The sequence below is a fragment of the Lonchura striata genome, chromosome 1 (assembly GCF_050655825.1).
Source record: "Lonchura striata isolate lonStrDom1 chromosome 1, ASM5065582v1, whole genome shotgun sequence".
NCBI lineage: Eukaryota > Metazoa > Chordata > Aves > Passeriformes > Estrildidae > Lonchura > Lonchura striata.
Window position 1 is genome coordinate 99,443,839 of NC_140703.1, and position 24,321 is coordinate 99,468,159.

Sequence of the window (24,321 nt, forward strand, 5' to 3'; positions counted from 1 at the left end):
CCCATACTCCCACTATGCATTAGTGACTATTCAGTTTCAGATTACTGCCAATTAAAACACAGAAGAAGAGGTCCAGGGAGGAGAGCACATTGCACCAAGGTAGGATATGTATTATTCTATTTAAAATTACTATAGATGTACTTGAGACAAGGAAAGCTGTGAGGTTTACATTTTAGGAGAAGGAATCAATTACCTTGCTGCTCAAGGAAAAGAAGGATTTAAAAGAACTCATGTGGCACAGCTGAAGACATCATCTTTCACTACAGCCAGCGTCAGATAATAGGCAGAGCAAGAAAGAAAACCAGCAGGAGAAAGGGACTGGAAGGAGGAATAAGAAAGTATTTTAGCTCCTGGACAACTATTTATTACTAGTGACCATAAATCAAAAAAAAAAAGAAAAAAATACTCAACAATATTTGTCTATACAGATACTGGTTTTTTAACCAAAATCTGAAATTTCTATGTAAATTATTTGCAAAATAATTCCAGCATGGAAAACCTCTATTGTGCACACTCTTGGTTTAGTAACACAAGGTCTTTATTTTTGCTCAATTTAACCTCAAGCCCTGCAACCACTTTGTATTTTTTAGTAAGAATAGATGCTCTGCTTCTCTGAATGGACTCCATAGTTCTATCCACAGGTTTGTTTCCCATGCAGGGAAATGCAAGATGTTTTTTCACTAATTTCCTGCTGTATTTTTATAACATTACCAAAAAGTCACACAGTTAGGTCTTAACCCCTATTGATACCCTTTTTCTCTTTTCACTAGAGTAGTAAAAAATAATAAAAAGCAGGCAGATAATAGCTATTTTATTGAATTTTGAACATAATTTAGTTGAATTTCAGGTTTTGTTTCTAGGAACTCTAGGAAAATTATAAGGGTTTCAAGAATGCAAAGCATACACTGTCAGAACACAACAGAAGAGGAGTGAATTGCTTAAAATCCATACACAGCCAATTAACTTATATGGCACACAAATGATTACAGATGTTTCAAAAATGTAACCTTTTCCCTGTTGATGTTCAGAATTCACACTGACAAAATTCCCACCTCAAGTTTCAGCTGCTTTGAAAAGGCTCCTCAAATGGTGTGCACAGATATAACATGCATATGCTCGCATTAGTTAATTAAGCAATGTTGTGAGAGTAACCAGGTCATCGATGTCTCAGGAGTGCGAATGCTTCCCAGCACAGGCTTCAGCCAGAACTGCTGTGTTTTCATTCCCCAGGAAAGTACAGCAACAGTAATCCTGCCTCATCATCCCAATATTTAACAGCTGCAAATTCTAAGTCCTTATCTTTCATTTATCAGTGTCTTGTTGTTTTGTGGTGGGATTTTTAATGCCTCCTCAACAGCCACTGCAGAATTGCACAGCATAGACGGATTTAGGCACAAAGGTCATCTGGGCCAACTTCCAGATTAAAACAGGAATAATCAAACCTTCTAGGACTGTCATTCCAGAGGCCAAAGAGTGGTTGTCTCACAGAAGGCTCCCCACTTCTCTGCAAAGCAGCATCTCAGTGCGGGGCACATTTTCTCCATGCCTTGAAAACCACTACAGGGTTGCATTAAGTGATGCTAATGGGAAGTCCCACATCTAATGTGGAGGCGTGGGAGGGAAGATGGAGGAGAAATAAAGCAGAATCCCATTCTGTTTCATCCTGATCCAGTGAACAGAGAGGAAGAAGAGAGAAGCCACATAAAGGAGCAAGAGGGAACACAGAAACCAAAAGCCTGTGTGAGGAAACCAATTCCAGCTCCCCAAATCTAGTGTCATCCAGAGTGCAAATATCCTTTAACACAACACTGCTTGGCCTCCCCTCTTCTCTGCCAGGTCTCAGAGCTGCTTTACAAGTGGTGCTGCTGGGGGTGCAGCATGGACACCCCCCAAGTGCCAAATGGCAGAGACCTGTCAGCAGCAAACTCCGTGGGGCCGGGACAGAGCGTGCTGCCCTGGGAAGCTGCCTGCTGGAGGTAAGGCAGCTATGGAGCAATGCCAACAACAGAGACACACTCGCCACAAAGGCCCCTCCTCCCATCTGCACTTTTGTCCTCTTGAGTGATTTTCATCTCTTTTTTACTGCACAGATAATAGCAATATTTGACCCAATAATCTATAACTGTTTATCAGAGTCCTTACAAAGACAAAAAATAATTAAATTATGTTCCTCATTTATCACAATGCTCTTGATGTTGGTCCCTCTTTATATTCATTTAAAAAACTAAGCATTGTCTGGTGTAATAGAAATGAGATTCATAGTATTACTTGCAATGGATAGTTTGAGCTGGAAAGAACCTCTCACTTCAGCAATAAATTATATCCAAGAGTAATTTTCTTGCCTCACGTTACAACACTGCCCCCTAAATACAACATTTTCTCTTAAATAAGAGAAATAGTTGAAAGAGAGTATTTCCGCAAGATCATTTCCTCCTGCTTTGAGAAACAGCTTTCCAGTGACATTTGACATTTTATGAATGTTTCAGTATTTTACTGTTCATAAGTGATCCATTATTTTATACAAAAGCTGTACTGAGCAGGCACCACCTTTTGAATGTCCCATATAACCATTGATAAAAGGTCCTTAAAATTCTCCTTTTGTGCAGTGCACATTTGATCATGGTAGTTTCTCAAATGCTGAATTCCTAATATGAAGTCAGGTTTGTCTCCCCCTCATTCTCCAGGCAATCTGAACTATAAATGATTTTCATTAGCAGCTGTCAAGTCTTCATAGAGAAGAAAAATCATAAAAAAAAAAAAAACCAAGAGAAAACACTTAAAGAGACCTTGTGAATGAGAAAGACCATGATTTATTTTTGATAACAGGATGATTTTGTCTCTAATATGTGGTTGCTTTTAGCCCCTATGGTGATCTGAAGGGTGCTATTTGGATTCTCAATTAAGCTAGTGTAACAAAGAAAGGCAGAGAAATATCCTTGCAATAATAAAAAGACAATGACGGTCCAAGCCAACATTAAGCCTAGTCAGCCTTTTAAAATAGTAATATTTTCAGACCTGTCAAAGTAAGTGCTTTGTTATAAATAGAACTTAGATATAATTTTAAAAAAGGAAAAGAAAAACAGCCACAGAGCACTTAAATATTCTTTCATTTGTTTCTTCAGATCATTCTATTAGAGGCACCATTTCTAATGCACTTAAACTGAGTATATGCTGTGCAAATCCTGGCATAATCTCAGTGGCTCGAACAAGCAGACCCAGCCCAGTGTCCCTTCCCCAGGCAACAAGTTACTTCCAGTTAAGCTTACATGGCACTCCAGCAAGGGATCCCAAGCAGCACTAACACCAGTGTGATGGAAACCAAGGGTTTTGGAGCTCCACAGATTGCCTGGCTGGTTATGTCCTTTTTTGACCCACAGTCTTAGAGGAAAAGTCCTCTCCTGCTAGCAGAGAAGGTTGTGAAAATCACCCTTTTTAAAAATACTTGTGTTGATCTTATTTGTATTTACAGAAAGTATCAGATATGGACTTCCCCTTGGGAATTTACCAGCAAAAAAAATCCTGAAGGCACACGTTGATCAAGGGAATGAATTCAGTGTGTGCTCTGCTTTCTTAGATAATAACAATGTCACGACATTTTGCTTTCTAGAGAAGTAATAATCTCTCTCTTCCCTAATTGACTGAGCCAAAACCAGCATAATGCAAATTATTTCAGGGAAAACTTTCAGTATATTCTCTTTAAATGCAATGAGATTGCAAAGCCTAGCCCATGCTTCTTTTTATCTGTAAAATGTACAACTGAGTCACTTCTAATTTCATGCAGCAATGACAGTGCTACACATGTATCCATTCAAAGGAAATTATTTTCTATAAATTTCAATCTTTTGATGCTTTTGTTGTGTTGTCGGGAGACCTAATAAGACTGGCTAGCTGGCAAAGCATTTGCCTGCTAGCCAATTAATGTGCTATTGCCTGTTAGACCCTCTTTATTCTGTTTTTATCTCTAGTCCTGAACCTCTGTTGAATGTCCATGTATTTCTAAATATTTCTTGTAGGACCTTCCATGGATGACTTTGCAGAACCTGCTCCCTTTCCATCATTTTGGCAGGTATGCCCTGAACATTTCTGTGCCTGTCACTGCTTTTCACCACTGTATCACCTACTGTGTTCTTCAGGGTCCTTTTCAGCAGTTTTGAACCAGACTCTTCTTTCAATTAATGTACAAAATAGGACTCCTGAACCCATGAGTAATCCTCAAGGACTCTGCACATGAAGGTTTGGTTTCAGGACTTGTCTGACTCATGTTTTTCCTTCTTTCTTCCTTGTGTAAATCTGTATATTTGTCTTTGCCTCTGCTATTCATTTCTACAATTCTTTTAAGCAAATAACAGTTCTCTAGTACTGTTTTCTACAGATTTTAGCAGCCACTAGCATCTGCCTCTGTGTTTGAATTGTATAGAGCATTTCAGATTAAGCTGGGATGAGAACAGCTACAGAAAGTAAAGCATATTGGAAAGACTTGTGTTGGTTTTATACTGTGCTGAACTTCTTCCCTAGTACAGCTCAAGATAAAAGAGGCAAATCCAGACAAAAGCTCATTAAATTGTGTCAGGCTACTTCTTAGACACTGTCTTACATTGTATGGACATAAAGTCCATTTCTTTCACTGCTTTTTATATTTTCTACTTTTGTCTCCTGCTGTGAAAAGGAGTTCCTATTCCATGTGAAGACTTAGCGGAAGGACATTCAGAGTGATAATGAGGCCAGCAAATCTGTGTTAAAGTAACTTGAGAAAACCATGTTGTTGTAGCGAGACTGGGTTTTCAATTAAATGTGATTAAGAAAATAACTACTATCTTACAAATGAAATTTAGCATTGGAATCTCTCAGATTTTAGAGAAATATCATAGGTAAAGAAGGATACAGAATGCCTTTTTTGTTGTTGTTGCTGTTGCTATCATGGAACCACTCTTCTCAAAAAATTCTGGTTTTTATTTTTTGTATGTTTTTTTCAACAAATTTAAGACAGACGAGACAAGGAACGTCAGATCAGGCTCCAAACATTAAAGTGCAAGAAAATATAATTTTCAAGATCAGTTTAATTAGACCAGCTGACATTGCACCAAGACTCATATGGAAAATAGAATTTTATCATCCAGAGCTCCAGAAGAGTAGACCAGTTTTCTGGCTAACCTACCTTTTCACCTAAGCAAACCAATAATATGAGCAATTAGGATTTCATATACCTGTAAAAATAACAAATATCACACTTAGGTAAAATAAAAGTAGAAAAAATAATCTGAAGCTTCACCAACACAGGCTTTTAATGCTGAAAGTAACCAGCATTTCCAAGCTATTGAGGAGCTCACTGCCACCCCTCCACCCCTCACACTTTTGGTGCCACACAGGGTTCTCACACACACATAACATGTGATCTGACAATCACAACAGGCAGCAAAAGGACACAGCCACACTTGAGTTTAGTCAAAATTATATTAAAAAAAAATTTTACCTATTAAAAAAACCACAAAAATCATAATCCTTGTGTGGTCTTAAAGTTATTGCAGTTACTGGTTTATAGATTATTTACTGGCTAGCAGTTTCTCATTTCAATTAGATTTATAAAATTCAAATCATATCCGCATACATCTTACTAACCTATAGATTAGTGGTTATTAAATAAGATCTTATTTATTAAATAAGATCTGAAGTTATTTAATAAGGTCTTGAAAAAGTGCTTGTAATTAAAACATAAGTTGAATCTTAACTCAAGCTTTGGAAATTTAGTTGAAGTTAAACAGTAATGAACCTGTATTTTTACAAGGTTTTTCACTTTCAACCTATAGTTTGCCACATTGGCTTAAATTCCTTTCCAAAGCTGTACAAAAGCTGAGCTGTTAATAGTTTATTGATGTGTAAACTGTATTATTAAAGTATGCATTTGTGTTTTGTCTTCACCTAGGAAGTCTGTTTTATAGATTTCAACTTTTTTTATTTGCATGTTGATTTATATGCATCAGTCATAAAAATAAATTATATAATTCATATAAATAACCTGAATACTATTTTAAGAATGACAAGTATTCTCTGTCACCCAAAATGTAGGATTGGGAAGTTGTGTTTCAGATCACTACCTTCCACACATAATAGGCAGCAGTTCTGATTACAAAAAATTTATAGTACATTAGAACAGTAAAAAAAGGATGAGGAAAGTGCCTTTACTAGCTTTCCCATGTTACAGATTCAAACCTGAGAAAATTACAGCCTCAGGGGTACAGAGGGCCACCATTCTAGGGACAAAATTATGACCCTGTGAAGTGTGTCCAGCCAGCAGGAAAACTCATTACTCACTTCTGAAAACAGAAGAATTTGTCTCAAAGTCACCCTGAGAGTCAATAATGCAGCCAGGTAGCAATCCATGTTTCTCTCACCCCAGTCCAGCCTGCAGAGTAAAATTATCTTCCCAGTTAAATACAATATTGAACCCCAGTCCCATTTGCTGTACTTTTTCCTGACTAAGGGTGTTTTTACTTTACTGCAACCATTGTAGGTGCAGCCAAGAGCAGTGGTACTTCCAAAGACCTGCATTGTAAAATATTCACCAGGTATGTTACTGCTGTTCATTGCCTTGCTAGGGCTGAAGAATCCAGAATGGGTAAATTCCACTGTTTGCTCAACATTTTGTTGGGACACAGGGCCTACAATTCTTTGAGTCCATTAAATGAGCCTGAGATTGTTCTCTGGCACCGAGGCAAACAGGCGTGGAATGTCTCACATTCACATTGCTGAGTTCTTGTTTCAGGGTGGTCACAGGCACAATCTCTTGCAGGGATTATCCCTGGCTCATCCTGTTGCCCAAACCACACCTGGGAATAAGGAAGGCAGCATTAGTTTGCCAAGTCAAAATCATGTTCAGGTCCTTCCCCATTAACAGAGACCTGCCCTGGCCTCCTGCAGGCCCCTTCTTCAGGGGTGAATTTCTGTCCAAGCTAAAGAAAGATTATTTCCCTTGATCTCAAATTTCTGAAAACACTAATGGATCAAATAGCATCTGCAGCAGTGTAATAACTTGATTCCTTCTCAGTCACTACAAAATCAGGCTTTATGTCCACAATCTTTTCACAGTTTTCTGAGAAACAACCAGATCTATAATTTTTGGTGCTTCCAAATTTAAGGAAAGAAAATAATTCTTCTGCAACATGGCCATTAATAGTGAAAAAATACTTGCCAAAATGCTTAGTTTCTCAAATCACAGGGACCCAAATTAAATCATCATAGAAAGGTAAAAATCCTTTCATTTCAGAGGGGGAGGAAAGTTTTGATCTCGCTGGCACCTTCCATGTCCTTTCTATTACTCTGCATTTCCACTGCTGCTGGAAATACTGGGGTGGTAGGGGAAAGAAAAAATATAGAGAGAGCAAGACCATTTTCCTCAGTCTGATAAGAACAAAGAACTGACATCCACGTGGAAGAAGCTGCTTTTTATAGCAAACACACCTAGAAGTTAATTGTTTTCCATTTAACACAGGGGAAGCGGCTGGAGGCGCCGCCGAAACACACAGTGCCATCTAATGGAGGCTCCCTCGTGTAACCCGAGCATCCAAACAGGGAAAACCAAAAGCCCACACCGGATCTGTGTCAAGCCACAAGCACACCAGGAATTTTTCAACCAAGAGACGATTCTTGACAAAAACGTCATCTCTAAGTTTAGCATTTTTAAATAATCGGGCTGCATAGCTGGGTAATTGCAGCAAAACCCTGTGGCTGAGGCTGCATTCTCCTCTTCCAGGGTGCGCTCCAGCAGGGTACCAAAGGAAAAAACACCAACACAAGCTGGTGGTATTCCAAAAGGGACATGTGCCAGCCACCTACAGAAGGGTGGAGGAAAAATAAATAAGTTTCAGTGTTGCTCTCCTCTCCCCCAAAATCAGCCCTCCCATGAGACAGTAATAGCACACAGCACCCTGCCACAGGTTGCTTCTGCTCAGGGCACTTGCAAGATCCACCATGGACTGTAACTCTACATCAGGAAAAAAAAGTGGTTTCTTCTATACATGCAAGATGTGGGAACGAAACGCTAATGAAAAGTCCTTATATGGCTTTTCAGACCCAAACCATGCCATAGCTGGGAGGAGATTGGCAGGGGGTGTTAAATTAAACAGTTATTTTTAAATGCTGCTGGTTAAAAAATAAAGAGAGGTTAAAAAAAAAAGGAAAAAGAAAGAATGCCTGCATTTTTAATAGATAGCACAAATTACAATGGTACTTGTATTACAAAACCTTCAAGCCTTAGAAAAATATCTTAGGAAGGCAATACAAATTGAAGTTCATTATACAAATAAAAAGAATGCTGAACATTTGTATGACAGACACAGAAAAAAACATAGAAAAACTTTTCTCAGTGGAATATTCATTTAAAATACCCCTATATTAGAGTGATACCAGGAGACTAATTCTGAGACAATTTCAATCCTTAATCCTCTAATTAGTGTTTGAAACTTCAAAGTATAACTGCATAGAGTAAAATACTTTGACATTTTAAAAGTGCATAGTACCCTCATGGCAATTAGCAGAATTTTTTGTAAATTCATATGGCAAGATATACAATGATATCAGCATATATGACTAATTTGTAACTCACATCTGGGCTGCCACATCCTTCTAGAAATTATAAGGAAGCCCTTTATTTCAAAGACAATCTTAGAGTCCAGTGATAGTATATTTATATGCCACATTTTATTCAAGGCTAATTAAATTCATATTTACTTTCAATATTAAGCTTAAAGCACCACAATTATACATTTTGTGTGCATATGTGTGCAAAACTTTGTCTCACTTTAGTGGTCACACATCTCTTGTTTATAAAACACTGAAAGTACAAACCTAAATGTTTCACTCCTGTTTTTCTTTTCCTTTACATATATGAGGAAACTAGAATATTGTAGAAAGAATTAGAAGCAAGTTTCATGTAAAAAAAAATATTTCACAAAAATATAATAGATAAGGATCACTGAATCATTTGGTTGGCTAAAAATATTCTATGGATTTTATAAATATTTGAGGCCTAAAAATGGCAAGGCAGTTTGAAATAAACTAAAACCAAATGTATAAATGCCTTCAGTGTAACTGTGAATTTAACAGCAAACTACATTATTATTGACTGAAATAGAACTCTGCCTTTTTTTACATTAATAAAGGCATATGTTCAACCATGGTAAAGAACTGTATGTTCCCTTGCATCTTTATGCATGCCCGGTTGTGTTAAAAATGATGTTAAAGTAATTTAACCAGTCCATGGGGCTTCATCTCCTGTTTACCCTAAAACTCATTCTCACATCATCCCTCCCACTTGGTCAGCACAGGGATTCTCTGGTAACGTGGTTGCCCCTACAAGGGATGTTTTTTCTCCCCACTGGTACATGGGATGGATCCACTGAGAACATGTGCTTCATTGCTGGCATCACCAGTTGGTTTTTTTTTTTTTAATCATTCTGAGTATTGAGAAGTTCTCCCTTAGAACTAGAACTAGAATTATTTCGAGAGGTTCTAGCTCTAGAATTAGTTCTCCCTTTGAATTAGAACTAGACAGTGTTTTCTCAGGATTTTCCAAGGAGATTTTCAATGGAGGGATGAGAAAATAAAAAAAAAAAACAAAAAAAAAAAACACAATAACATCAAGTTCCTTGGCATTAGCAGTCTGACCCTGGCTTAACTTCACTTGTGAATTCTCTATCTCATGCCCTCCTGAGGCACAGGGGGATGGGGAACGGGTGTTGCAATCAGTTCATCAGATGTCTCTGACACTCCTTCTTCCTCAGGGGGAGAGTCCCTCACACTCTTTCCCAGCATGGATCCTTTCTGCTGCCTGAAGTTCTTCACAGAGAGCCCCAGTGTGGGTCCCTTCCATGAGGTGCTCTCCTACAGGAATATGCTCCAGGAGGGGCTCCCATGGGGCCACAGCCTCCTTTGGGAGCCTCCTTTGGGCACTGCCTCTTCTGCTGTGGGGTCCTCCACAGGCTGCAGGAGGATTCTGCTCCAGCAGGGATCTTCCTGGGCTGCAGGGGCACAGCTGCCTCAGCATGGTCTGCACCACAGGCTGCAGAAGAATCTCTCTTCTGGCACCTGAGGCACCTTTTCTCCCTCCTTCTTCACTGACCTTGGTGTCTGCAGGTCTGTTTCTATCACAGATTCTCACTCCTCTCTGGCTGCAATTGCTTCTGTGCAGTAACAGCTTTCCCCTCCTTAGTAAGTCAGCACAGAGGTGCTGCCGCTGTCACAGATGGGCTCAGCCAGCAGTAGGTCCATCTTTGAGGAAGCTGAACATGGGGAATCTTCTAGCAGCTTCTCACAGAAGCCATCCACCACCAAAAACTTTTCCTCACAAACTTCACAGGCTCTTTTTCTCACCTCCACCCTCCCACAGGCAAGGATATAATCTTCTATTCACTCTTGGCAGGTTGGCTGATGCTACCAAACAGTTTTCACAAAAACAAGATGAATGGAATAGGATGCACCATTCAATATTTCTACCAAACCTCTCCCTGGTAAAGCCTTGCTATCATGCAGAGCTGCACAGGACAGAGAAGAGGAGCTGGAAGGCAGTTCTGTCTCAGCATTACTGCTCACCACAGTGCCCTGGCATGCCTGTGCCACATGCTGCCACAAATGTACCCCCATCCCCCTGCTGTGCCCCACCCCAGGTGTGCAGAGCACTCCCCAGTGTCAGTCATGGGACACAGGCACTCTCCATGTGCCACTGCAGCTCAAAGCTCACTGCTGGTGGAGATGCTTCACCTCTGCCAGCAGAGGTTACGTTTAACATAGTGATACATTTACCAAGGGATGGTTGGCTTGGATGGATGATCTAGTGGTCAGTGCTCTTGCTTACTGATTTAACAGTTGAGCTGGCCAGAAGATCAAGTGGCTTTCCCTAAGTGATTCAGTAAGCCACTTACTAAATAACAAAGCTGCCTTTCCAGAAAACAAAGAAGCTGAGAAACCTATTGTAAAATATATTAAATTTCCATGAGTGAACAAATTGTGTAGTGTGTGAAAGTGCAGAATATTGACAGATAAATCTTGAATTAAAGGGCAAGAGGTGTTAAAAAACGAACAAAAATATAACATTCATACCGTTACCTATTTTAGGGAGGGACATAAGATACTTTTTCAAGATTAGAGATGAAAAAGCTACATTGATCCACATCTATCCTCCACATCTATACTACTGGAAGATGAGGGTTCAGCTTCTTGTTTCATCTGCAGAATTCTTTTATGAAAAGTCAATTACATTTTCTCTTGGTTGAAACATTGTACCATTTTGTAAAATCTTTGTCCCTCGCTTCTCTATTTCTCAGATTCTCCCCTGTAAAGTCAAGATAATGAATGTTTCCTTTTCTCCTGCCCTTTATCTGAAATGGCTTTCAAGTTCTGAGGAAGCACATCATACAAAGTGACTAGCAGGAGAAAGTGCCAATTCTCAGCAATTCCTCTAGACACTGCTAGGGAGTTCAGAATATGAAAGGTTGCATAACTCCACCTTAATAAAACAGAGGTTAACAAGACCATAAACCTCTATCTGTAAGTTCAAACGTTCTTTCAGTATTACTGCAGTGATAAATAAAACATCCCCAGCATTAAAGTTCCCATGATTTAAGCCTTTCCTCTTGATGTTTGTAATGTGTTTATCAAACTAAAAACAGTTCATAAAGGAGTCCCAGGCTCCAACTATCAAGTCAATACTCTTCCCTGTAAACACAACATCAAAAAGCCAAAGTGTTTTAAATACACAAGTCTATAAAGTTTTCTTTTAATTTGTTATCTCTCTTGCACCTGCTCTAAATACTTCTTAGCCTAATTGATGGTCTCTAAACAATCAGTGTTTACATTCACTTTGGAGCTGCTTCAGAAGAAAGAGAATAGTCACTGTTTGTTTTCCTTCTGTATCCTGGGTGTCACTCAGAGTCACATTGAATGGAAACTTGATTTCCATTACAGACACTGGCAGGAGAGTCCTGCACCCACCACAGACATTTGTTGTCGGACTCTGGTTAACAATTCACATATTAACCATGTCACTTTACCTACCTTTTATGTTTGAGCATTTTTATTGCATTCCAGTAAACCCAACCACCTTCAGGCAACAGCAACATACAGGCTAGTAAACCTTGGCCCGAGGCCAGCCACTCCTACACCAGCTCTCTGGGACCGTCACCCAGGGAAGTGAACTATTTGTCCCTGGGGTTTCACTGCCCTGAACTCACAGGATGGACCATGGGGTTGGTCTGCACCTCATAGTCCTAGGAGCAAATAACCCAGGAGCAGTGTATTTAGTGGGACCTGAACTCTGCTTCCCTACTCCTGGCATCATACAACCTCTGAAGAGTCAGAGCAGCTCATCCTCCATGGCCCAGGCTCCCAGAGTGGTCACAAGGAGCAAGAGACATAATCACAAGCTTTGAACATACTCCCTGCACATCAAACCTGGGTCTGTAGAGCACTCAACAGGCTAAGAAAAAATAATGTTATGTAGTTGAATGACACAACATGAAAATAAAATGGAGAGGCCCTGTCTGGTGTTTTGATAGGGGAATTTTCATATTAGTTGAATCATTCATTCTTCAGTAGAAATCAAGTTCAAAAAAAGAAGGAAAACAAAGAAAAAAAGATAAAATTTTTAGCTCCTTTGTAATAAAAATGTAGCAATCTCTGAAGAATGCAAATGCTGCAAAATATAAAATATTACTTTTATTACCCAGTGTGCAGATAGACTCTCTTGTTACCCCAGTGGTCAAGTTCAGCTGACAAACCACTGAGTAAATACCATGTAGGAAGCTGGGGAGCAGTTGCACCTTGGGAGATGTCCATCAGCCCAGGAGAGGTGCTAAGAAGACAGGCACCAACAGGCTCAGTCTTTCACAATTCAGACTTTGAACTTATATGCACTCAAAAAGACAATAGGGACCTTTTAGCCCCTGAGCTGAGCATCACATCATGGCCTGTACTGTCAGGAATTATCTCTCAGAACTGGGACAAGTGAAGGTGTCTTGGCACAGCCCAGCTGCAGCTCTCTTGAACTTCAGTTATGCTTCTAGGGCACCTCCTTAGGGCCAGAAATCACTTCTCAAGGGAAGCTGGATGGTCATTCACAACACATTTCTGTACATGCATCATTTGGTAATTTTACTTCTGCATTTGAAAACAAATGCCTCCCTATAGCAAAAAAGAAATTAAGACCTACGATAGTTAAATTCCCAAAGAAAGTGCAATTCCTAGGAAAATTGTGATTTCGGATATCAGGTCATGGTTAAGGTAACATTTTTATCACTGCAGAGTTACAGTTTCTCAGTTATGTTTCTCAACAACACATTTTCTATCATTATCAAAAAAATGCAGTGATACCTAGATAGTATGCCTCATTCAATGCCAGCATCCTCTCCCAAGAAACACTTCCCACAGAAGACTGATGGGTGTGCAGAATTCTTTGCAAGAGTTCCCTTAATTATCTCTCAACTCTACCCTTCCCAAACTGGGAGGTAAATGACAGGCAGTGTCATTTCACACACAAAATGATAGTTTCAGAAAGCATGCAAATGAAGGTACAGATATTGCCAAAAGTATGCCTAACAAGTGCTTTTTAATGAATGCAAAAAGAGACCAAAAAGCTTCTTTCTCAAAAGGGTGCTGTTAATATTTCTCTTGTGATCTGAGTGAAAACATGAGAAAATAGTGATTTCAGCTGTGAGGTTTTTGTGGTTTAGATAAACATTCTTGCTGTTAGGGAACTGACGTCTGACAAATTCCACTCCTTGATTTATCACATTTCACACAAAAATTCATCTAATTGCATATTGTTATTTTTTGCATTTACAGTACTATCATTGTAGCCCACCATGATTACAGCACCTGTGAAACTCAGTGCCTGAGGGAAAACTACCGTAATACCGTCTCCTTTCTATTAATGGAGTAATTCAATATGTTTGCCTTCCTGAGCACTGTCATTTTATCCAACCAAAGCTACATATTTCCTGCTGAAACACTGCAAGAAACATTCTTACATTGTGCTTGCTTAATATGCTGGGTAATTCACCAGGGGAAAGAAAAGTATTTTAATAAAATAAAGGGATACTTTCAGGCAGAAAATCCTTTTTACTACTTATTATGTTTTTATTTTAAATATTTAAATAAAACTCCTTTTTTCTACAGCTTGGGGGGTACTTTAATAAAAAAAAAAATCAATAACCAAATTAATCAACTTTATTAGTAAAGATTTCCATATTAATTCAGTTACATTTTATTTTTTTATAGTCATCCTCACAGCCCATATAAAATTACAGCACTTCCTTTTATTATTATACAGAACTTTTAAAAGATCAAAGAAGCATGGAAATTTCATTTGTTTCCCTCATTTAGTAAAGATTCAAATTCTGCATTTTATTGTGCATGCACAGCTTCTCTTTCTACTCAGTTGAACTGAGGACCAAGTCACATCCCAATTTATTCTAAGATCTTATTCGAACATAATTCAAAGCATATAATTTCTCTGCAACTCTATAAACAATGAAAAGAATTGTCGGCTTTGGTTTTCAGGCTTTAAAACAGATCACTGACTTGACAGTGCTTAGAAAGTGTGCTAAAAAATGACTAATGTTACAACTTTAAAGAACATGCTTTCAGACTCTCCTTGTTGTCTTTCTTACAATCACACTGCAAAAAGGCTAAAATCAAAGATGAATAACGAGCAACAAATATTCCTCTTGAATCGACTTATCTAGAATTTATCCATTAAAACTGCTACAATTTAAATGAGCAAAATTATGCCATTTAGTGAATACAGACATAACCAAAATCTTTCTCCTTTTTTATTTTTAAAAACCCCAAACATATAACAATTCAAAGGGTAGAAGGAAAAATATGAAAATATATGGAAGATGGCCTGCTTGTGAGGCAGCTTGGGACTTAAAGGAATCCAAAGTTAGTTCCATAGATATAGGAGTCTCATTTTCACTTAAAATAAGCCTCCAAACGTGTTTTGTCCTTTGCTGGAGATTGCTATCAAAGTGCTTATGAATGGAAAACAACTACTAATATTTAAAGACTGTTCAGTTGGGTTCCAGCAATTGTTTTCCTTCTTTCACTGATGCATACATAAACCCATGTACTCACATCTGCACATACATTTATTTTTTTTAAGACTGCAAATCAGAAGATTTGGATGAAACAAGACAAGGATGATGCCAGAATCTTCTGGGGATGAAGAGCTCAATCCTACAAAGTATGGCTATTGTGTATTAACACCAGTGGGCAGGTAAGCACCACAGAGCCACTCAGGCACCACCCTCACTGGGATGGGGGAAGAAGAAAAGAAAAAAATACCAACTAACATGAAAACACAAGATTGAAGAAATAAAAAAATATAATTGAAGAAGTGGACAAAAAGGGAGAGGGAGATGGGAGAAAACAAGCAATGAAAAAGCAATCACTCATCACTTTCTGTGGGTAGACTGATGCCTAGAGAGTTCTGGAGCTAAAGGTGGCTAATTCCCTATATCCCCCTATTTTCCCTTTTATTGGGAGGCATGAATTTATTTGCCATGGGATATCCCTTTGGTTGGTTCAGGTCATTTGCTTGACTGTGAACCTTCACCCTCTATGCACTGGGGTGTCAGAGTGAGAAACAGAGCAGACCTTGATGCTGTACAAATATTGTTCAGCAACAGCTAGAGTATTAAAAGTGTTATCAGTTCTATTTCAGTCAAAATTCTGAAACACAGGGCTGCTATGAAAAGAAAAATCTAATCTATTCTAGCCAGGGCCAGTGCAAAGGTATAATTACTTCCATCAATCCTGAGCTATATTCAGAAGAAAAAAAAAAACCCACAAAAAAATGTCTCCTAAGGCATAACAAATGCTGGCAAGCAGTTGAGCCGTTATGTTTCTTAGTTTTTCGGCAGTAGACTGTACCTTTCTCTGTTAATTTAGAGGGACCAAAACACCTAACCACCTAACCACTTCTGCAAATATTCACTTTGATTACACCATTCCCAAACTTTTAAAGGCAACCTGAGTTTGTGTGTTTTTCTAGAGCCATAGTACATATCACTAAGAACTCAAAGAGGGCTTGCTTCAAGATAACCTTTCTTATCTGTGAGAAATTTCAAAAAGCTTGCACATTTGGGATATAATTTTGTGGTATTGCAACTGCCACAGCCCATTCACTGCTCTAATATGCAGGACACTTGTAGAATTAACAGTACCAAAGACTCCAACCTCTCCCCTGCCAGCCTCAGGACAAAAATCATCATGTGTTCACACAATTTACTTGAGGCAAGTTTGGAATTTTAAAAATGGCATGAGTTTAAATATGACACTTTCTAGACATAGTTACTCCTATTCAACATGACAGACACATGGAGGATGCTCACTTGGTCTCTGCTAGCATCCCTAGTATTTCTGTCTAGCAAGGAGAATTGAGACAAACTGCTACTTCATGGAGAAGCAGATATATTTGTAAGAGCCCTGCCAAATTTCCCATCTAAGGTCTAAAAGGACAGGTTGATGGAAGATAATCTGGAACCATTTCCCCTTGCTAACTGTTCAGGGGAAAAGCAATTGTCACTATTTTTTTTCTTCTGTAGAAGACCCTTGCCTATGAGCCTTCCCTCTTCTCAGCTACAGCTGAGAGACGCCTGCCTGTTTACCTTGGGGAGAATAAAAAAGAACATATCCATCCCCCTCTTACCTATCCTACCACCAGCACTTGTACTTTTCTGTTTGCCTGAAGTATCTCTTAGCTGAATCCGACAGTGGAGATAGATAAAACCTTTCATATGCTACTGCCACAGCTAAGGTGAAGAACAGATGCCTAGTGGAAGGAGCTAAAGGTGACCCCATCAAATAAATGGCAGAGAACAATGAAGATCCAGAAGTTCTGGGTTTAAAAATACAGGACAAAAATTTGAAGAAGCAGGAAAATAATGCAACTAATAAATGCTAGGCGATCCAAGGAGATGGAGTAGTTTTCCCCAGATGGGTACAAAGGAGTTGCTACCCGCAGTAGAAGATTTCTGGAGGAGGCTTGTTTTGAAGTAATTTACACATCAAGTAATAAATTTCTAAATTGCAAATTTGGCAATGACATCACAGATTTAGGACGTTGGTCTACTACTAAAGAGGAAAAAAAAAACCCTTATGGTACATTTGCCTTTTATAGATCATAAAAATATTTATTTGCTGAGATAACAGATATGTAGGTCCAGAAGGATTAAGTGCCCTCACCATTTTACTTAGAGGGCCACTAAGTTACAAAGGAAATTTTCAGACTGCCACAGGAAAGAAAGCTTACCTTTAAACTTGTTACTTTGTTGGCACTCACAATTCCCGTTTCAAAAATACATTCCTAGGCACCAGTGAGGGAGTCTTGACAGACTCCCAGAAAAGGCAGCAAGCCAACTTGTAGTTATTTTAAAGAATGCATCAGTTGTCTACAATTTTGCACCCTGGTACAGATCCTGTTTGTCTGAAAAGGATCCAGGCCATATAAAAACGGTCTATTGGACAGAGTCCAGAGTTTTACAGACTAAAAGCACATAATTTTACAACATTCCACCTCAAATCTTGCATGAAAATGCTGGTTGGCAAATTGTGATAGGTAAAGGAAGGCAAGTAACTTTTAACATTGTCAAAACATTTCTGGGTCAGTCTCAAGACTGTGGAAAGAGCAATATCAGCACTGTGGGAAGAACAAAATGGAAAAGTAACATCTGTAAAATATTTTGTGTTCTAGTCTTTCTGCATCCTTGCAGTGATACTTTACTCTGGTACACTTACAGGGAGCTATTACTCTGATATTTTCAGTTTATAATGTAAAGGCTCCTTGACATCTGTTCAAAATTCAGATGCATAAAATCATCTAGTTGCCAGTGGGGTTCTGTTAAGCTATTCTGCAATACTATTGAGAATCAAATACGAGGCTTCAGTTCTAAGAAGACCTTCTTGCATGATTACTTTTATTGCCATGAACAGACCTACTAACCCACACAGGACTATGCTATACAGTCAAGTTAAGCAGGTGTGTGAATGTTTACAAGTTCAGAGCATTAGATCCCTGTTTTCTGGTCCTCATGACCTAACATAGCAAGTAACATTCACAATAAAATTGAGTCCTTTTCAGTTGTTAAACACCGAAACTTTGTGTGCAAGATATTAATTTCTTTGCACCACTTAGTTCTGAAGGTCGTTTAATGCTGTAAAACTGGCCAGTGATATGAATTAATCACAGATAGCACACTTGTTGAAGGCACAGCACCCCACTACAGTAGGAGTGTCATGCCACTTTTCTCAGCATGACCATACTTGCACAAAGCTGAAAAACAACAGGTAAAGCTGCTACATTCAAAGAATCTCTTTCCTAACAGGCTACAAGCCTTGCTTAGCCAGAGGTCAAGTTTACCAAATAGACAGGCTTTCAGCAAAGAGTGAAAGAGGTTTATTAAAAGAGGGAATCACAGCCTGACCAAAAATAACATCTGCATGAGTGAGGACAAATGCTCAGGGCCCCAGACAAGGGGACAGGCTGATGAAGCTGTGGATAAATCAAGATGCCATCCTATTCAAAAGAAAGGACTCAAAAGAGACATTGGTGCCTTGTTATTAATCCAGTCACTTTTGAGTAAAGCTGGTGGTTCACATGGTTAAGGGCCCCCACACTAAAATCCATTTGAACTTGTTCCAGAAACATAACAGCATTGTGTAAGAAGCTGCCAGTTGTACCAGTCTGACATAAAACAAGGTCCCTTCATCTTCCCTTATAGAGCAGTTGCTGCAGAACTATTTGCTTTATAGGACTACATTTGCCTGCTTCATTGTGTCATAATTTCAGCAGACTAGGGTATTTCAAAAGTTACTGCAAAGAAAGGAGGCACAGGAAAATTTGCTTTTTTAGACAAAATACTTTATATCAACAAAGTTAAACTAGACAAAAAGGTTGTAGTTTCAGAAGTGTCTCATTATACACCTAGGTAAATTTATGGTGTTCTGAAGCAAAGACAACAGAAAAGAAGACTCTCTCACTTCAGACTCTGATAATATACTTACAAAAGTCACTTGAGATGTGTGCTCTGAGTTCTGACAAAAAAGAACAACGATGATTATACAAAATATAACATTAAAAGCTGTGAGCAACTCAAAGCAGCCAGACTGGGTCACTTATTCAAGACATGACAGACTCAGGGTTAAAATCCCATATTTTCATACTTGATATGACTGAGAGACTGAATGCAAATGCATATGCACTTTTGAAGCCAGCTTCTCTGTTCCTCCTCCACACCCTCCATTTTAACATCTGTTAGACTGAAGAGCCTTTTTATAATAGAGGTGTTGTCAAAATTAATCAATTCTCCCAAGAAAATGTTTTTACCAACTTTCAACCAGAAACAGTAGATGAAAAAACAACAAAATAACAGAAACCAGAAATAAACAACTCACAGGGGCTTCAGCAAATATGGAATATGGCTATTTGCCCTATTTCTGAGTAAGCGGCTGAGATGTTCTTTAAAGGCAAGCAACAAAGCCCACAGTGGGTTCTAATGTCATCCCATGTGATAGAGAAAAATGTTGATATATGTGGTGCCTCTTTCTCATAACACAGACCAGTTATGTAATTGGTGGGACATTTGCTATTTCAGAGTTTGTTATTTCTTGTGCTTTGAACAGTGATTCCATCCTTAGTTAAACTGTCACACAATTCCCCGAACTAAACATAACAAAAAAATCCCCAATCTGAAAATTCTCTAACAACAGAGTTGGAGGAAGTTGTTCATTTACTCTGAATTCTGTAAATTTGGCACAACCTGGTGCTTCTGTGTCAGTACAACTGTCAAAATGCAAGTCAGAATTGAGACATGGAAGCTCCACTATGTCATCACATCCACACCACTGCTCCTCTCAGATCTGCTTTCTGAAGAGCCTTCATACATTTTGCAGATCTCATTTGCCAACAGTTGAAGCACACAGTGCTTCACCACTTCCCTTGAAAGACTACTCCAAAAATGTTACTCATAAACTAAAGAGGAATTTATAATTGGATACAGACCTCTCCCAAAAATTGTCACACACCATATAATAATTTCTGTGTGCTGATCAGTGCAGTTTGAATGCTTCTGTAATACTCATTCAACATCCTCTTTAATACATGATGGGATGAAATACTGTAAATAATTTCTCTTTTGTGCTTTTGAAACCTTTTCAGACAGTTGTATTCCTTATAACAGACAAATAGTGCACTGCAAAAGCAGCACCATACCACCTATTTTTTCAGTTTATTAGCTTGCATCTTATTTCTAGAACAACATATATGGTGAAGAATCTCTCTTGAAACAGAAAGATGTTTTGTCTTTTTCATGGAAGGGCAGAAGAACAAATGTCCTTATGGTCTATAAGACACATGAACAGTGGGGTTCAGCACAGCAGTATTTTTCACTTGAAGAGTCAAAAAGAAAGTGTACTTACCATTGAATTGTAAATTAGATTGGAATTATACCTATCTTACATTAGTCAGAAAAAAGAAATATGCTATAGAAGAAAAAAATGAGACTCTTAATATTAGATCCCCTATTACTTCAGTCTCCTGCACCTGGGATCTCTTCCTTTAAGAATGAAGTTGGAAGTCACTTTGGAACGAAGCCAGCTGTCTGGAATCCTTTGTCCAAAACCAAGTGTGGGCTCCTAACAAGTCATAACAGAAAAAGGCAAGATCCTTTCACTTCTTATAGTATCTTAAAAGCTCCTTTCTCCCTGCAGTTTCACGGAAACTTAAAAGACAAATTCAATCAGTGCAATTGAGAAAAGTCATGCTTCATGTTCAAACATTCAGCATAACCTATAGTGGTTACTACTGCACATAAGAAAAAAGTTCTACCCATCTGAGAGCATGAGAAAACAGTGGCAGGTAATAGAAACTGACTATAGGAAACAATAGTAAAACTGCCTTCAGCACTTACATGTATTGTTACTGTTGATGAATTTTGATAATACAGAGAGATCCCATTACACACCTGCAAGTTTTAAAAATTATGTCAGTCTCACTTTACATGGACTATTATATTAATTTATGTGTTCAGAACCTTGAAATCTTGTGGCCCCATGAACACAGGGCTCTCTGCTCCCCATAGTTCATAAGTTAACCCTTTTTCCTCTAGGAATTGCAGGCAGACTAATATTACTGCTTTGAAAACACTGATTATTCTGAGAAAGGAATCCTTACCTGCAGCTGATGTATCTCCAGAAAGAATGCTCCAAGGGAGCTAGACCTTATGATTTCCAGGGCACAGAAGAACAGGCCTTGGGAACAGCCTCTCCTAGATGGGAATGTGTAATGCTGCCACCTTCCAAGCACTCTGCTCAACAGATACATCCCCATTCCCCCTCTATTGAAAAACAAACAGTGCCTTAAACATGAGGCCTAGGAACAGTAACTCATTCAGAGTCTGCACCAAACAATTACAGTGAAAGACTGATTAATTTGGACAAACTTTTTTTTTTTAAATCCAAGAAAAATCAGGTTCTATGCTCATACAAACATCTCAGCACCTAGTTCCTATCTCCACCTATTCATAATTCAAGAGACACAAGTTAATGAAAGTGCCTGAAGCCTGTGGAGGCACCTACTTTTACATGGAGCTTTTAAAGCTTTTGAAAGCCTGTTTTGATTTAGTCTTAATTTTCCACCTGTCACATTTTCAGTCTCCATGTGCATGGAAAAGTTCCTTTATTTTTTGGGTCAACATCCTCATAATGTAAAATGTAAGAGTGACATGAGTTACGCCCACAAGCCAGGGTATTCCCTTCCTTTGGTGACAGCTCTCCCCAGAGGACCACAAAGTCCTGATTTGTGTGACATTGTTCTTCCAGTGACACAGGGACTCCAGGAGTGAATGAGTTTATATTTACACAGATATGTCACCTTGTGGCCATAGCATTGCCTCTTTAGGAGAGGGAAGGTTTCCGGCACACATCTTGTATTTCCTGGGCAAGTTAGTAATAAAAAGATAGATAAAACCTAAAGCCTCTCTTCTTGGGCTTGTAAAACAATGAGCTTTGTCCAGCTCTTGAGAGAGCAGTAACTAGCAATCACATGTTGAAGAAAATTGCAAGCAAACAAAACTATGCACTGGCACTAAAGAAATCAGTGAAGTTTCTGGATAACAGAAGCAGGCAGCCATCACCCCCTGTAATGGGGATGTTGTAGGTCTTGGTCTGGGATAGTGACTGCAACAGGCACAGCAGTCAAGGCTTAACATCACACCTCACACACCTTGAATGCTAGCAGAACCTGGTTGCATCTTTCTCAATCTCAATCTCGTGGTAAATTGTTTCAGTGGAGGAAAAATGCTGAGACACAGCTCCTTAGAAAGTACAGAATGTTTTTGTTTGTTTTTTTTTAATATTGGTTCCATATTTGCATGTTATTGTCCAGACTTACTTTTTCAGAATATAAAACCAAGAAAAACCACTGACTCAGTCCTGATCTAGGAGAAATACTGAACCTTGCACAGAAGAATGTCAGATTTCAAACAAGCTTTAGCTTTAGATGTAGTCTGTCCAAACATTTTAAAGAGTATTTTCCTCTAGGCAAGATGTCAAAAGCTGGTTTGGAATAGACATATGGCTATACAGTTGCCTAAAATTACTGAATATTTTAGTAGCCTGGTTCAATTTAAATTTTGCAAATTATTTTTAGATGGAAAACTTCTAAACCTCAGAAAGAGTTGTATAGTGATGTTGCCTATGAGTATGAAATGATACACTTCTCTCCTGAAAACACTGTAATTAATGGTTGTAGTAATTATTGCCATCACAAACCAAGTATTTTTTCCTAACAGTTACACATTGGCGGCCTGAGACAACATTCCTTTCCTCTGTGCTCAGAATAAGGATTGAATTAAGACAGAAACCACTGTGGAAGATAGTAAATTTCCAACAGGAATGAGCAGAATGCATTATGGCATCCTTTTTGCAAGATGGAGTCCCCAGTCAAGCACAGTCTTTGCCCAGAGAGCTGTGAAATTTACAGTGACTGTCTCGCCACTCTGCCTCAATACCGGCCTGGAGAAGAGTTCTGAAGAACGGCCCCAGCTGTGAAAGGAGGAGTGAAGCATATTCAGGCTCTGCTACTGAATATGTCTTTGAACAGTGTGGTAGAAAGCAGGTTGTTCTGTGAGAAGATATCTCTGCTGTACCACCTTTGCACCCTCCAAATCAGAGTGGAATATTCAAAGACAAGTGAACAGATGGACTAATTCAAATGGATGGCTGTGATAGTAAAAAGGTTTACTGCTAATAAAAATATTCACCTATATTTTAAAATCACAGTATGAGAATTTTCCAGTTTTAGGAAAGTCAACAGTTCAGCATTTGTCATTTCATAAATTAGACACTAACAATTAATTTAACCATCATTAAGGAACTCATTTAGCAAACAAACCTCATGAATCATGATCTTACAATGTAGCTAACCTCAGAAATGCTGAGTCACAAGAAGGTTATGGGAAGTATCAAGTAGAGGAAATTAATCTCAGTCCCATTTCCCTGTTTTTTCTATTTTTACATTCTCCTTTTCCTGGATCGTTGCCTTTAATCTGGGACCTTATTGATTGAATGCTCTGCCTTGTACTCTCACAGAGAAATGAATGGATACAGCACTGCAGCAAACAGCATCGATCAGCTGTAGTCAATGACTCAGCACTGCCACACAAACAGGGGAGACAGACTCATTTGTTGCCCATAGCACATCAATAACACATTTTACACAACAAACCAAATTTGTTCTCCAAAAATAACCTTGTCATGTAACTATCCAACCTACCTCATACTTGGATTCAATGCTGAGGAGAACAGCCTCCTCTCCTCCACTAACATAATCCCCACATTTATTTACAGCATTTATGTTCTTGCTTACTTTACATCAACAGAGATTGTGCTGTTCCAGTTTTCATGGCTACATCACATGATCTACACAGTAAGAGAGAAAAAGGAGTGTATTTTGCAGAGTAAATGGCAATATTTTAAGGCATAATTTCCACATGTGTAACTATTCACTTTTACCAGACTTTAGATTTTATTACATTTTGTATTTATTCATGTAATCTCTGCATTTATTGTTACTAAATTCTAAAATTAAAATGGGAGTCTTGGCAATAACTCTTGAGACTGATAATTGGGTAGAAGCTAAAGTAACATAGTCATTCAGAGTTCCCAAACTCTAAAGCACTGAGTCTGTGGTACTGGAATCAGTAAAGAGGGTAGCAGTGGATCCCAGTTTGAGGCTGAATCTGCTCTTCTTTACAGGTAAGGGCCAGCTGTGAG

At 38.7% G+C, this 24,321-nt stretch overlaps 1 protein-coding gene and 1 long non-coding RNA gene across 6 annotated transcripts in view; one reads left to right on the forward strand and one right to left on the reverse strand.

Annotated features, from left to right (window-relative positions):
* Positions 1–22,965, forward strand: LOC110469222 (uncharacterized). Of its 4 annotated transcripts, none has more exons than XR_002465216.2 (4): positions 1–99; positions 4,014–4,066; positions 15,152–15,265; positions 22,839–22,965. It is a non-coding gene; the product is annotated as an uncharacterized LOC110469222 (long non-coding RNA). The 4 variants fall into 4 exon arrangements; XR_014956586.1 differs by lacking the exons at positions 15,152–15,265; positions 22,839–22,965 and adding exons at positions 6,509–6,563; positions 7,487–9,174; XR_014956584.1 differs by lacking the exons at positions 1–99; positions 15,152–15,265; positions 22,839–22,965 and adding exons at positions 1,772–1,976; positions 6,509–6,563; positions 7,487–7,679.
* MID1 (midline 1) overlaps positions 1–24,321 on the reverse strand; it is a 236,590-nt gene that overhangs the window by 204,373 nt on the left and 7,896 nt on the right. The window lies entirely within an intron of this gene.